Below are 16,079 nucleotides of genomic sequence, written 5' to 3'. Positions count from 1 at the left end.
TGGACATCCATAGACGTCCTGCTGTTGTTGTTCCCTGTGCGCGCCGCTGGTGGCGCGCAGCGGGGAAACAACGTGCCCGGCGCATCGCTCGGGAGCCGATGCGAGTGCCTGGTGGCCGCGATGTCCGCCAGACACTCGCGATCGTCGGTAACACAGCCGGTGACACAGCAGGACGTGGAGCTCTGTGTGTAATGATGGGGTGTAAACACAGAGCTCCACGTGCTGTCAGAGGAGAGGAGACCGATCTGTGTCCCTTTACATAGGGACACAGCATAGGTCACCTCCCCCAGTCACCCCCCTCCCCCCACACAGTTAGAACACACCCAGGGAATACATTTAACCCCTTCCTCACTCCCTAGTGTTAACCCCTTCCCTGCCAGTCACATTTATACAGTAATTAGAGCATTTTTATAGCACTGATCGCTGTATAAATGTGAATGGTCCCAAAATTGTGTCAAAAGTGTCCGATACGTCCGCCGCAATATCGCAGCCCTGACAAAAAAAATCGCAAATCGCCGCCATCACTAGTAAAAAAAAAAAAAACATAAATCTATCCCCCATTTCGTAGGCACTTATAGTGCGGTTTTTATTTTTTGCGCTATAAACAAAAAAAGAGCGACAATTTAAAAAAATATATTTTATTTTTTTACTTGTTGCTATAATAAATATCCCAATTTTTTTTTTAAAAAAACTATTTTTTTTCTCAGTTAAGGCCGATACGTATTTTTCGACGTATTTTTGTAAAAAAAAAAAAATCGCAATAAGCGACTGGTTTGCGCAAAAGTTATACTTTTGCGCAAACCAGTCGCTTATTGCGATTTTTTATTTTTTTTTTTACAAAAATACGTCGAAAAATACGTATCGGCCTTAACTGAGAAAAAAAATAGTTTTTTTAAAAAAAAAATTGGGATATTTATTATAGCAACAAGTAAAAAAATAAAATATATTTTTTTAAATTGTCGCTCTTTTTTTGTTTATAGCGCAAAAAATAAAAACCGCAGAGGTGATCAAATACCACCAAAATAAAGCTCTATTTGTGGGGGGAAAAGGACGCCAATTTTGTTCGGGAGCCACGTCGCACGACCACGCAATTGTCAGTTAAAGCGACGCAGTGCCGGAAGCTGAAATTTCGCCTGGGAACGAAGGGGGTTTATGTGCCCAGTAAGCAAGGGGTTAAGCCTCGTACACACGACCGAGAAACTCGACAGAATCCATCAAGAAACTTGTCAGGAGAGCGTTTTTTGCCGAGGAAAACGGTTGTGTGTACGTTGTTCATCGAGGAAACTGTGGAGGAACTCGACGAGAAAAAAAAAAAGAGAACAAGTTCTCTTTTTCCTCGACGGGAGTCTCAATCTCGTCGAGGAAAACAATGTGTCTTTTCCGACGAGTTCCTCGGTCGTGTGTGCGAGGCCTCACAGAGAAAAGATGGCGGCCAGTCACTTGGAATGCTTTTGTGCTTTCTATCCGAATCTTTTTCTCTAGTTGTGGATAGAGTAAGGAAGAATTTCTACCGTTGTGTTTTTCTGTTTTTTCTTTTTATTTTTTTTGCTGTCTGTGTTCCCATTGGGGAGATTCTTCTGACGACCATTGTCACCAAGAGAACTTTTTAAATGGGAACACCTGCTACAGTGACAACTGCTTAGGAGGGGATTTTTCTTGACAATTCTGTTGTGTGTCCGGCACACAATGGCCTGGATTCAAGAAGCAATTGCGCCTGCGTAACCATAGGTTACACAGCGCAATTGCTTACTTGCTCCCGCGTTACGAATGCTCCTGATTCAGGAACATCGTAACGCCGACTGCAGCCTAAGATCTGGGTGGCATAAGGCTCTTATGCCAGGCATATCTTGGGCTGCATTCTTGCGATGACCGCTAGGGGGCGCTCCCATTGTGCTCAGTGTATAGTATGCAAATTGCATACTAACACCGATTCACAATGTTGCGCGAGCCCTGCGTACGCAATTTACGTCGTTTCCGTACGGCGTGTTTAGCGTAAGGCTGCCCCTTCTAATAGCAGGGACAGCCAATGCTAAAGTATACCCGACGTTCCCGCGTCGCGACGTTCGATTTTTACGTATTTTGCGTAAGTGATTCGTGAATGGCGCTGGACGCCATTCATGTTCACTTTGAAGCAAATGACGTCCTTGCGACGTCATTAGCCTCAATGCACGTCGGGAAAGTTTCCCGACGGAGCATGCGCTCTACGCTCGGCGCGGGAGCGCGCCTAATTTAAATGATTCCCGCCCCCTACGGGATCATTTACATTAGGCGCCCTTACGCAGGGCAAATTTATACAGCGCACACGCAATTTACGGAGCTACTGCTCCGTGAATCGCGGGTAGCGCAGTAAATTTGCAGGGGGCGCAGGGCAAAAAGGTTGCCCTGCGCCTCCGCAAGAATGGGGCAAATCTACCTGAATCAATATTTGTAAATTATATGCAGGCCCCAATAGGGAATATCCATGTTATATGCAGGCCCCAATAGGGAATATCCATGTTATATGCAGGCCCCAATAGGGAATATCCATGTTATATGCAGGCCCCAATAGGGAATATCCATGTTATATGCAGGCCCCAACAGGGAATATCCATGTTATATGCAGGCCCCAATAGGGAATATCCATGTTATAGCCCCAATAGGGAATATCCATGTTATATGCAGGCCCCAATAGGGAATATCCATGTTATAGCCCCAATAGGGAATATCCATGTTATATGCAGGCCCCAATAGGGAATATCCATGTTATATGCAGGCCCCAATAGGGAATATCCATGTTATATGCAGGCCCCAATAGGGAATATCCATGTTATATGCAGGCCCCAATAGGGAATATCCATGTTATATGCAGGCCCCAATAGGGAATATCCATGTTATATGCAGGCCCCAATAGGGAATATCCATTTTTTTATGCAGGCCCCAACAGGGAATATCCATGTTATATGCAGGCCCCAATAGGGAATATCCATGTTATATGCAGGCTCCAATAGGGAATATCCATGTTATAGCCCCAATAGGGAATATCCATGTTATATGCAGGCCCCAATAGGGAATATCCATGTTATATGCAGGCCCCAATAGGGAATATCCATGTTATATGCAGGCCCCAATAGGGAATATCCATGTTATATGCAGGCCCCAATAGGGAATATCCATGTTATATGCAGGCTCCAATAGGGAATATCCATGTTATAGCCCCAACAGGGAATATCCATGTTATATGCAGGCCCCAATAGGGAATATCCATGTTATATGCAGGCTCCAATAGGGAATATCCATGTTATAGCCCCAATAGGGAATATCCATGTTATATGCAGGCCCCAATAGGGAATATCCATGTTAAATGCAGGCTCCAATAGGGAATATCCATGTTATATGCAGGCTCCAATAGGGAATATCCATGTTATATACAGGCTCCAATAGGGAATATCCATGTTATAGCCCCAATAGGGAATATCCATGTTATATGCAGGCCCCAATAGGGAATATCCATGTTATATACAGGCCCCAATAGGGAATATCCATGTTATATGCAGGCCCCAATAGGGAATATCCATGTTATATGCAGGCCCCAATAGGGAATATCCATGTTATATGCAGGCCCCAATAGGGAATATCCATGTTATATGCAGGCCCCAATAGGGAATATCCATGTTATATACAGGCCCCAATAGGGAATATCCATGTTATATGCAGGCCCCAACAGGGAATATCCATGTTATATGCAGGCCCCAATAGGGAATATCCATGTTATATGCAGGCCCCAACAGGGAATATCCATGTTATATGCAGGCCCCAATAGGGAATATCCATGTTATAGCCCCAATAGGGAATATCCATGTTATATGCAGGCCCCAATAGGGAATATCCATGTTATATGCAGGCCCCAATAGGGAATATCCATGTTATATGCAGGCCCCAATAGGGAATATCCATGTTATATGCAGGCCCCAATAGGGAATATCCATGTTATATACAGGCCCCAATAGGGAATATCCATGTTATATGCAGGCCCCAATAGGGAATATCCATGTTATATGCAGGCCCCAATAGGGAATATCCATGTTATATACAGGCCCCAATAGGGAATATCCATGTTATATGCAGGCCCCAACAGGGAATATCCATGTTATATGCAGGCTCCAATAGGGAATATCCATGTTATAGCCCCAATAGGGAATATCCATGTTATATGCAGGCCCCAATAGGGAATATCCATGTTATATGCAGGCCCCAATAGGGAATATCCATGTTATATGCAGGCCCCAATAGGGAATATCCATGTTATATGCAGGCTCCAATAGGGAATATCCATGTTATATGCAGGCCCCAATAGGGAATATCCATGTTATATGCAGGCTCCAATAGGGAATATCCATGTTATAGCCCCAATAGGGAATATCCATGTTATATGCAGGCCCCAATAGGGAATATCCATGTTATAGCCCCAATAGGGAATATCCATGTTATATGCAGGCTCCAATAGGGAATATCCATGTTATATGCAGGCCCCAATAGGGAATATCCATGTTATATGCAGGCTCCAATAGGGAATATCCATGTTATAGCCCCAATAGGGAATATCCATGTTAAATGCAGGCCCCAATAGGGAATATCCATGTTATATGCAGGCCCCAATAGAGCCCACCACCTTCTTTTAAAGCGGTGGTTCACCCTCCATAACAAAATTTTAGCATTAAATTAAGCATAGTAGCGCGAGCTACAGTATGCCTGTATTTATTTTTTTAGCCCGGTACTCACTGTGCAATCCTATAGTGAAGATTCCGACTCCCCGCGGGGAATGGGCGTTCCTATCCAGAGGGAAGATGATTGACGGCCGGCTCTGGCACGTCACGCTCCCCGAAGACAGCCGGAGTAGGTCTCGGCTCTTCACGGCGCTATACGGCGCCTGCGCACAGACTATGCGCATGCGCCGTGAAGAGCCAAGTCCTAATTTCGGCTATTTCCGGAGAAGCGTGACGCGCCAGAGCCGGCCGTCAATCATCTTCCCTCTGGATAGGAACGCCCATTCCCTGCGGGGAGTCGGAATCTTCACTATAGGCAAAAAAAATAAATACAGGCATACTCACGCTACTATGCTTAATTTAATGCTAGAAAAAAAAAATTATAGGGTGAACTCCCTCTTTAATCTCTGGAAGAAAATTCTTCTGACCTGCACACACTTATACTTATGAAAAAGCAGTGACTGGTCGAGTCGGTACATCGCGATCTCAATCCCCAAAGAGCAACTTAACCTCTTGACCACCGCCCCATGTCAAAAAGACGTCCTCTTTTTAAAGTTGAATATCTCGATAACGGCAGCAGCTGCTGCCACAACCGAGATATTCATATTTTCAGGGGGCGGTGGTGTACACGATAACGGCGGTCTCCGCGGCGTATTCGCCGCAAGATCGCCGTTATCGGTGGCGGGAGAGGGGCCCCCCCCCCTCCCGCCGCTCTCCCGCGCCCTCCGCCGCTTACGGGAGCCGTCGGTAGCGGCGGAGGGGATCGGATGTGTCCGGCAGCTGAGCGGGGATGGGACTGAAGGAGAAATCTCCTTCACCCGTCCTCATAGCTCTGCTGGGCGGAAGTGACGTCAAAACGTCAGTCCCGCCCAGCCTCTTAAAGAAACATTTTTTTTTTTGTCATTTGAAAAAATGACATTTTTTTTTTTTGCATTTAAGTCTAATTATGAGATCTGAGGTCTTTTTGACCCCAGATCTCATATTTAAGAGGACCTGTCATGCTTTTTTCTATTACAAGGGATGTTTACATTCCTTGTAATAGGAATAAAAGTGATCAATTTTTTTTTTTTTTTTTTTCAGTGTAAAAAATTATAAAACTAAATAAAAATAAATAAGAAAACCCAAAAAAATTTTTTTAAAGCGCCCCGTCCCGACGAGCTCGCGCGCAGAAGCAAACGCATACGCGAGTAGCGCCCGCATATGAAAACGGTATTCAAACCACACAAGTGAGGTATCGCCGCGATCGTTAGAGTGAGAGCAATAATTCTAGCCCTAGACCTACTCTGCAACTCAAAAAATGCAACCTGTAGAATTTTTTAAACGTCGCCTATCGAGATTTTTAAGGGTAAAAGTTTGACGCCATGCCACGAGCGGGCGCAATTTTTAAGCGTGACATGTTGGGTATCATTTTACTCGGCGTAACATTATCTTTCACAATATATAAAAAAATTGGGCAAAATGTATTGTTGTCTTATTTTTTAATTCAAAAAAGTGATTTTTATCCAAAAAAAGTGCGCTTGTAAGACCGCTGCGCAAATACGGTGTGACAAAAAGTATTGCAATGACTGCCATTTTATTCCCTAGGATGTCTGCTAAAAAAAAATATATAATGTTTGGGGGTTCTGATTAATTTTCTAGCAAAAAAATTGTGATTTTCACATGAAGGAGAGAAGTGCCAGAATTCACCTGGTGGGCAAGTGGATAACAGGCGTCTGCAAAGAACTAGATGAAGTTGGGGTGGGGTGGGAGCTGCCACATTTTCCTAATAACAAGCTGGTGGTTGGTTGCTCGGACCACCTAGCAACCAATCACCAGCTTGTTAAAAGAGAAAGGTTAACTTTGGCAGCTCCGGCTTCTCTGTCCAGTTCTGTGCTTTGCTGTAAGGCCCCATAAACACTATTAGATTTTCTGCAGATTCTGGTCTTCAGATTTACCAAAACCATATAATATGAGGTCAAACCTTAACCACTATTTTGGCACTTCTCTCCTTCATGTAAAAATCCAATTTTTTTTTTGCTAGAAAATTAATCAGAACCCCCAAATATTTTTTAGCAGACGCCCTAGGGAATAAAATTGAGGTCATTGCAACTTTTATCTCGCACGGTATTTGCGCAATAATTTTTCAAACGCCTTTTTTTGGGGAAAAAAAAATGGTTTCATGAATTAAAAAATAATAAAACAGTAAAGTTAGCCCAATTTTTTTGTATAATGTGAAAGATGATGTTACGCCAAGTAAATAGATACCTAACATGTCACGCTTTAAAATTGCACACACTCATTGAATGGCGCAAAACTTCGGTACTTAAAAATCTCCATAGGATGACGCTTTAACATTTTTTACAGGTTACCTTTTTCGAGTTACAGAGGAGGTCTAGTGCTAGAATCGTTGCACACGCTCTAACGCACGTGACGATACCTCACATGTGGGGTTTGAACGGCGTTTACATATGTGGGCGGGACTTGCATGCGTGTTCGCTTCTGCGCGCGAGATAATGGGGACAGGGGCGTTTTTAAAAAAAAAAAAATTGTATTTTTATTTTACTTAATTCTTCTTTTTTTTTTACACTTTTTTTTTTTACATTTTTTTTTTGATCACTTTTATTCCTATTACAAGGAATGTAAACATCCCTTGTAATAGAATTCAGTGTGACAGGTCCTCTTTATGGAGAGAGGCGGGGTCAGTAAGACCTCCCCCTCCGCCCACATCTCTCCTCCAGGCTTACAAGCATGAAATCAGTGAAAAAAAATCAACGATCACATGCGGCTTTGTTTACTTCCGGGTACAGGGCGTGACGTCATAACGTCGCGCCCGGGCCTCCGAGGGCCATAGATGACTGGTGACCATCTGGTCAGCAGTCATCTCTATGCTTTCCAGGCAGCGCCGACCGATTCGCTCACCGGGCCCCCGATGGCACGGGAGAGCCCGGAGAAGCACCGGATGGCGGCGGGAGGGGGGGGCGTCCCCTCCCGCTGCCTATAAGAACGATCAAGCGACGGAACCGCTGCTTTGATCATTCTTATCGCGCACAGAATCGGTGGCTGAAGACGGTGGTATCTGAATGATGCCTGTAGCTGCCCCATCATTCAGATATCACAGCACAAAGTGGAGGATGTCATATGACGTCCTCCTGTGGACAAGTGGTTAAAGCCTCGTACACACGACTGGTTTTCCCAGCAGGAAAACTGCCAGGAGAGCTTTTGGCCGGGAATCCTGGCCGTGCGTGAACCTGCTCTCTATTTTCCCGTTGGGATTCCTGGCAGAGTGTTTCCTGCCGAGAAATCCGGTCATCTGTATGATTACGTCACCGCCAGTGTTGTTCATCTTCTTTTTAAAAAGTAACTAGTTACAATTACAAGTTACTTGACCGAAAAAGTAAGTGAATTAGCGACTCGGTTACTTTTTAGGCAAAGTAACTAGTTACTCGGAAAAGTAACTGAGAATTTTATTTTTGATTTTCTACAATGCAAGTACGTTCTATAACATCTTTAATATCAAAGATGTTTATATTAACTTATTGAAGAATAAAAAACATTATATACAGTATTTTAGAACATTTCGTACTGTGTACAATTATTAATATCATCATCACACTCCACCTGCCCAGCAATATTGTACAATATAGATTCAGAGTGCAGTGTGAGTGACACTTCTGCAGTGCACACTGAATCTATATTGTACAGTATTGCTGCCGCCTGGGCAGGTGGAGTGTGATGATGATGATGATGATGATGATGATGATGATGATGATATTAATGTACACAGTATTGCATTTGCTGGGCCTGCCATATACTGTACTGTACACTATAATAGTGTACAGTACAGTATATGGCAGGCCCAGCAAATGCAATACTGTCATGTGTACATTAATATCATCATCACACTCCACCTGCCCAGGCAGCAGGGGCGGACTGACAACTCATGGGGCCCCCGGGCAATAGAAGATTATGGGGCCCCCGGGCTTACAGATGGCCACCACGCCAGGAGGTAGTGCAGAGGCGGGGCAGCTAAAATCTCAGGATTTTCACATCAAAAGCATGTCGGTTTCGTACATATCAGGGACAGATGTGAAAAAAAACACAGATTTTTACATACTGTCCCTGATTTTACTGAGCCTGGCAACCCTGATGGGGCCCCCTAGTGGCATGGGGCCCTCGGGCAGTGCCCGAGAGCCTCAATGGTCAGTCCGCCCCTGCCAGGCAGCAATACTGTACAATATAGATTCAGTGTGCACTGCAGAAGTGTCACTCACACTGCACACTGAATCTATATTGTACAGTATTGCTGGGCACTGGAGTGTGATGATACTGGGCCTGCCTGGGCAAGTGGAGCGGTCCCGTCAGGGGTCCGGTGGAGTGTCCCGTCATCTGTCCCCTCCCCCCCCGGCCCCCCCACTCCCAATCCGATGCCGCTCGCCTCCTCACCTGCGCAGGGCCACGGCCCATGGTCGGTCGGTCGGTGCACTGCTGCTGGCACGGTGAGTGTCCCCGGAGTCCGGACCGTTGGTGGTGGAGTGGAGTGGAGCCTCCGCGACGGCCGGGGGCCTGGGAGATGTCGCCATGTCGGCGGCTGAGGTGACGGTGGGGAGGTGAGCCAGACTCACTCCCTCCCCTCCCGTCCCGACCCATCACACTATACACTGCTGCGGGGAAGGCTTCGGGCGCGTGCATGCGCCAGCGTCACGCGTCACAACGTCGACACATGACCAAGACCTGGCCTGTGACCCAATCACAGGCCAGCTCCATCCCGCCCTGCCCCTGACAGAGTGAGAGTCTGCCTGGACGGCCCCCCTGCGCGCTCATAGTAACTCGGTAACGCCGCCAATGTAATGGCAACGGCGTTGCCGATGGGGTAATAGTAATCAGGTAGATTACTAGTTACCCCTTGAAGGGCAATCGTTACGTAACAGCGTTTATTTAAACACCGTTACTTACAACACTGGTCACCGCATTCTTGCCATTCAAAGGAACGGCGGGTCTTTTGTGTGGCTTTTCAAGGCAGGCTTGGCTTGAATTACGTTGGGAAAACTGATGGTTTTCAAACAGACGGGATTCCTGGCCGTGTGTACAGGGCTTTTCATTTTGTATGCAATCAGGCTGGCCCTTCCACTACAAGGTTTTGATAAATCTGAAGACAAAAATCTGCAGAAATTGTTTTTCTTTTAATGCTTTTCTTTAATATAACATTATAATATTTACTTAACAAAGCAGTAATGATATGAATCATACGCTATCCTTATTTTATGTATCGCAGTCAGATCAATGAAATAGGCTTTATGTTAATATTGTTTTTTTTTCATTAAAATTTAAGTTTATTTTCAATAAAAGTACATACATTTGTACTATAACAGCAGTATACAAGTCAGTAATACACAGAAAATAATAAATCAAATGCATTGCTTTACATAGTAGATGGTCTTGACGTAGAAACTGTCTATCATATACAGCCATATCATATGCTATCACCATACGGTGAGAGTATAACAGTTTGTAATAGCTAAGAAGAAAAGCTAGGTTTAACCAATAATTTATAATTAAATAAATAAAAGGATATTTCCATATACTATATAATTCCTTAGGGTTATTGTTGTCACACAATAAAAAAAACCCATATGTGTACTGGATCTAATTTCATGGAACGAATAAAGGATAGGATTTCTGGATAACAATGACCTCTCTGACACCCCCACTGGGAACTGTCTGTGTTCAAGAGGTTAAGCAAACCTTTCAATCCCCCCTCCCTCCCTCCAATAATTATCACCAATACCCACCTATATCTGTAAATATATATTCTCAAAACCCTTGACATACCTAACATCCCCAAAAATTTTGTTGGAATCTTTTGACAACCTAAACATAGGCTAATACAAATGTTTATATATATCTTTTTTTTTTCTAAACATAACACTCTGAGAATGAGAAATAACAAGGATTTTATCCTTGTATAAAAAACAAAATTATCAAATCAAAGAACAATCAATGAAAAGAAGAGAAAAAGAAAAAAAAAACAGAAGACAAGGAGATGAGCAAAAAAGAAAGTACGAAGAAGATCAGGGGAAAGTAAAAGGAAAAAGAAATGGCAGCCTGCCTGCCAACGAACAACATCGTCCTAAGGATATAAATATCACCACAGCCTTTATGGGGTAAAAGATATTCCCATAAATTTCATCCACGGTTCCCATATTTCATGGAAAAGAGTAGACATATCCAACATGGAACAGACCCTCTTTTCTTGTTCCATAATCCATGTAACCTTTTGTTTCATATACCGGATGGAGACAGTAGACTTTTTCCACGCAGCTGCAATTGTGATCCTGGCACCTGTCAGAATGTAGAGGATGAGTTTTCTAGTAACCTTGGAGGTTTGGGGTAACATCCCGTGAAGTAAAGCTATAGTGGGGGATTGATGCAAATTACAGCCTGTGACACGTCTTATTATGTTGAACACCTTATTCCAGTATCCACGTATTTTGGGACATTCCCACCATATATGTACCATAGACCCCAATCCCTGACAACCTCTGAAGCAAAGGGGCGAAAATGACGGATACATGGAAGCCAGTTTAACGGGAACTAAATACCACCTAGTATAAATTTTTACATTAGCCTCTACAAGGGATATATTCACATATCCTTTAATGGATCTAGTATAATTACTACACCAGTCAGATAAATCCCAATTGTTATTAAGTTCCCTTTCCCAGGCCAGCATATGAGGTAATTTGGTGCAGTTATTAGCAAGCGATTGATATATGATTGAAATATTCCCCTTCCTGATCAAACCCTGATCGCAATTACTTTCATAAGGTGTCAATAGTCCAGAGATCGAGCCACTATCCCATAGGCTTTGTGCATAGTCATGTAGTTGAGAGAATCTTAATTTTTCTGAGACAGGAAGACCTAGCTTGTCAATGAAGTGTTGTTCAGGAAGTGGACCCGAGCGCGAAAAAAAACGGCCTATACGATACAATCCTTTGTCATGCCACCATTTGAAAGAATCTACTTCAATTTTAGAAACAAAGAGTGGGTCTAGAAAAACACTCGATAAAGGTCTGCCTTTAGAAATTAGAGAGGGATTGTTTTTAAGTGAATCCCATAAAACAAAGGTTTGAGAAAGAGTCGGAGATAATATAGAAGGCCTATTCTTGGTAGGACTCCACATTAACTCCTCTATCGTTAGATTCGGGGTCGCCTGCTCTTCTATATCTAACCAGTCAGGGCGTTCATGTTTAAGAAAAGTTTCCGATAACTGTGCCAATCTTGCTGATTGATAGTACCATAATAAGTTGGGTACCCCCAGACCCCCCTGTTCAGGCAAGTTATAAAGAGTGCGAGATGGAAGGCGTGGACCCTTATTGTTCCAAATAAACTTGATAATCTTTCCTTGAAAGGATTTTAGATGACTTTTAATTATCGGTATGGGTAATGATCTAAAAAGATACAAAAGTCTAGGGAGAAGAGTCATCTTAACCGAGTTAATTCTACCAATCCAACCTATATTCTGAGTCCCCCAATCTCTCAAATCTTTCTCAAGTTTTCTATACATAGGTGGATAATTGGCCAAATACAAGTTTTGGATGTTGGGGGTCAAATAGATACCCAAGTATTTGATATAAGAGGTGTCCCATTTGAATCCATAATTTTCCTTCAGTAGAGAAACCGTGGATTCAGAGAGAGAAACATTGAGGGCCCTAGACTTGGCCATATTTACAGTTAGACCTGAAACCATAGAAAATTTGTCTAAAAGAGAATATAATTCCGGTAGGGATGTATCTGGAGCGGTCAAAAACAGTAAAAGGTCATCTGCAAATAAGGCACATTTATGCTCCATTTTGGCACATCTAACTCCCCTGATGTTTGTGTTCTCACGAATAGCTATAGCCAAGGATTCCATAACTATTGCAAACACCAGGGGAGACAGAGGACAACCCTGCCTAGTACCCCTATGAATCTCAATAGGTTCCGAAAAAATACCCTGAAAGCGTATATTAGCTTTAGGGTGAGAGTAAAGTGCAGATAAGACTCCAAGAAATTTCGTGCCAAACCCCCAACGTTTCATCACTTCTAACATGAATGGCCATGATACTGAGTCAAATGCTTTCTGTAGATCAATAGAAAGAAGCATTCCCCTTTGATTAGTATCACCAGTCCAACCCGAGTTCAAAATAGAGATCAGATCCACAGCCCTCCTAACCTGATCAGGACCCTGCCTTCCAGCGATGAAGCCTACTTGATCTTTACTAACATACTGGCCAATGAAAGAGGACATTCTATTGGCCATTACCTTAGTGAGTATCTTAAGATCGTTGTTAATGAGGGATATAGGTCTATAGTTTTCCACCAGGCTATGGTCTTTTTCTGGCTTTGGGATAACCGAAATATAAGCTAAATTAAGTTGCCTGTCTATGGGAACTCCACCGGTCATGTGGTTGAAAAATTTAACCATGTAAGGTGTCAAAATGCTCGAATATGTTTTATAATAAGCACTTGAAAACCCATCAGGGCCCGGGGCTTTATCTAATTTTAGGTTTTTAATTACTAACAATACTTCTTCAGCTGATATGGGAGACTCCATCATTTCTCTATGTATTTCAGTCAATTGAGGTAGATTCAAATTGTCCAGAAAATCATCCATTCCCTCTGAAGAAGAATCATCAGTGGATGCATAAAGCTTAGAAAAAAAATCATGAAAGGCCTCCATTATTTTCCTAGGATTCAGGGTAAGAGAACCATCAGTCATCCTTATTTTAGGGAGAGACCGTGATTGAAATCTAGGTGAGAGTTTATGAGCTAGCATCGGGCCTATTTTATCTTTAAATTTATAGAAATTAGCTCCAGTCCATTTCATATCTTCCCCAGCTTTAGTGGTAAGTACCAAGTTTAGGGCAGATCTAGCTGCATCAAGTGCCTGAGTAGGAAAGTTAAGAGGATCAGATTTATGTTTTTTACGGAGCTCTAGATAGTTGTTTTCCAGCTTCCTTATGTCTATGTTTCTTTGTTTCTTGAGGCCAGCGGCCACTTGTATAATTTTGCCTCTGATAGAAGCCTTGTGGGCAGCCCACAGAGTTTCAGGGGACACATCTCCTGTATCATTATGCTTAAAGTATTCTAGAAGAGATCGCTCAATATCCTTCATTAGGACAGGGTCCTTCAAAATAGACTTATTTAGTGTCCAATGAGACACTTTAGGAGAAGTGTCCTCTCTCCTCAGTGACAATAGAACCATCGAGTGATCTGACCAAGAAACATCAACTATATGAGACTTAATGGCAGCTGGGACGTGATGGTTAGAGATTAATATATGATCTATACGCGAATAAGAGTGGTGAGGGTTAGAGTAGTGAGTATAGTCCTTAATTTTGGGGTTCATCTCCCTCCAGATGTCAGTTAATCTAGACTGATGTAGAATGCGTGCTACTTGTAGACTAAGTTTAGTCGGTCTGACGATTCCCTTGACAGAAGGTTTGGACTTATCCAATCCCGTGTCAAAAGCTAGGTTAGAGTCTCCACCCATAAGAATGATCCCCTCCATAAATGGTCGGAGGGTATCAAGCATCTGTGAGAAAAACTTTTTCTGACCTCTGTTAGGAGCATAATAAGAGATAAATGTGTATAGTCTGCCATCAAGGGTACCTTGTAACAATAGAAACCTACCTTCCGGATCTCCAAATTCTTTAGTCAGGTTAAAATTACAATACCTAGAAAACAAAATGGCCACACCCTTAGTTTTGTTTTCTGCTTTAGCTAGGTAAAACAATGGAAAGTGGGCATGCATAAAGGAAGGGTTGTATCGTTTAGGAAAGTGGGTTTCTTGAAGGAAAACCACATCTACACGGAGAGACTTGTATACTTGAAAGGCTTTGCGCCTCTTAACAGGAGAATTCAACCCCTGAGTGTTGTGAGTAACAACACTAAGGGGTTTAGATACATCATTCGATCCAGCCATAAGTCTTGTCTACATCTATGAACATGCGGGACCGTACAGATATCATCAATAGTCTCGCAAATACGAACAATGGCAGGCAGGCTGAAGAAACGAAGAGAGTAGGAAGAAGAAAGAAAAAGAAGTGAAAAGGAGAGATAAAAAGAGAAAAATAAAAAAACATATGGCACAATAAACTATTAGATCCTGCAAGGTCAATTCGTGACCCAGAATGGGGGAAGAGAATGATTCTCCTTCCCTCATTCAAACAAGAAATTTTTGCATAGTCCCAGAAAAGGACTATATTCTTACCCATTGGGTCGACAAAGTGTCGACACAAGAGGTAAGTTGAGGTTCAATACCTCACCGTCGTCAGTTGCCGACAGATTAAACATTACACCTTAAAACAAGTTTAAGAAAAAAGGCATGTGAATCATAGGATGACCCAAAAACAATAGGAGAATAATCTAAAGAAAAACGGCATTAAACTAGACACGTAATCCCGGAATCTTCTTTTTTTAAAAAGCATCCGGGATAAAAATTAATCTGAATTAAAGATTAAGAGATACGTCCTGGGTAAGTCTATTCAATATCAGGGTGCTTGGTCCCCTCCAATTTTCCTGTACTTGACCTTGTTCCAAGGATTTTGAGTCGGACTAGTAGGTGTGTTCCTCTTGGCAGATGGAAGTTGAGGCGGATTAGTGTCCATGACAGGATCAAGAGATATAATTTTCAGATCAGACAGAAGTCGTTCACCTTCTTGGAAATTATGTATTATATGGTTTCTACCATTATAATTGAATTTTAAGGCGAAGGGGAAAGCCCATTTATACTTAATGTTTTTGTTGATGAGGGCAGACAATAACGGTTTCATTGCTCTTCTTTTCTGAATGGTATATGGTGAAATGTCAGAAAATATTTGTATATTAGTACCTTGGTATTGAAGATTCCCCTGTTGTCTGGACCGTTTCATAATGTCTTCTTTGGTGGAGAAATAATGAGGCTTGACCACCACATCTCTGGGCAAACCATCTCTTCTCAGTGGACCTAATGATCTATGAGCCCTATCAATTTCCAATTTTATATCAGGTGCAGATGGAAGGAGGATTCTCATAATGTCTCGTATTGCTGAATGAACGTCCATAATGGACTCAGGAAGACCCCTAACCCTGAAGTTTTCTCTTCTTGACCTGTTTTCCAAATCGTCAATCTTAGCTTGAGCAGCCTCCAGTTGTTCTTGTAGGAAATGGATATGATCATCATGTTGTTCAGTTATAGAGACGTTAGTGTCCAATTTATGCTCAACTGAGTCTATCCTGTTGCCAAGACATTGGAAGTCTGCCCTAATATCTTTAGTAATTTTCTCAGCCGTGTGAGCTAAACCCCTTTCCAGCATTTCAGAGATCCTGTTATAGAGA

At 42.8% G+C, this 16,079-nt stretch overlaps 1 protein-coding gene across 2 annotated transcripts in view; it reads left to right on the top strand.

Moving 5' to 3' along the window:
- LOC120924720 (cytosolic phospholipase A2 gamma-like) overlaps nt 1-16,079 on the top strand; it is a 179,343-nt gene that overhangs the window by 140,771 nt on the left and 22,493 nt on the right. The window lies entirely within an intron of this gene.

This window comes from Rana temporaria, chromosome 1 (genome assembly GCF_905171775.1).
Source record: "Rana temporaria chromosome 1, aRanTem1.1, whole genome shotgun sequence".
In the NCBI taxonomy this organism is placed as follows: domain Eukaryota; kingdom Metazoa; phylum Chordata; class Amphibia; order Anura; family Ranidae; genus Rana; species Rana temporaria.
This window is presented reverse-complemented; position numbering and strand designations above follow the sequence as displayed.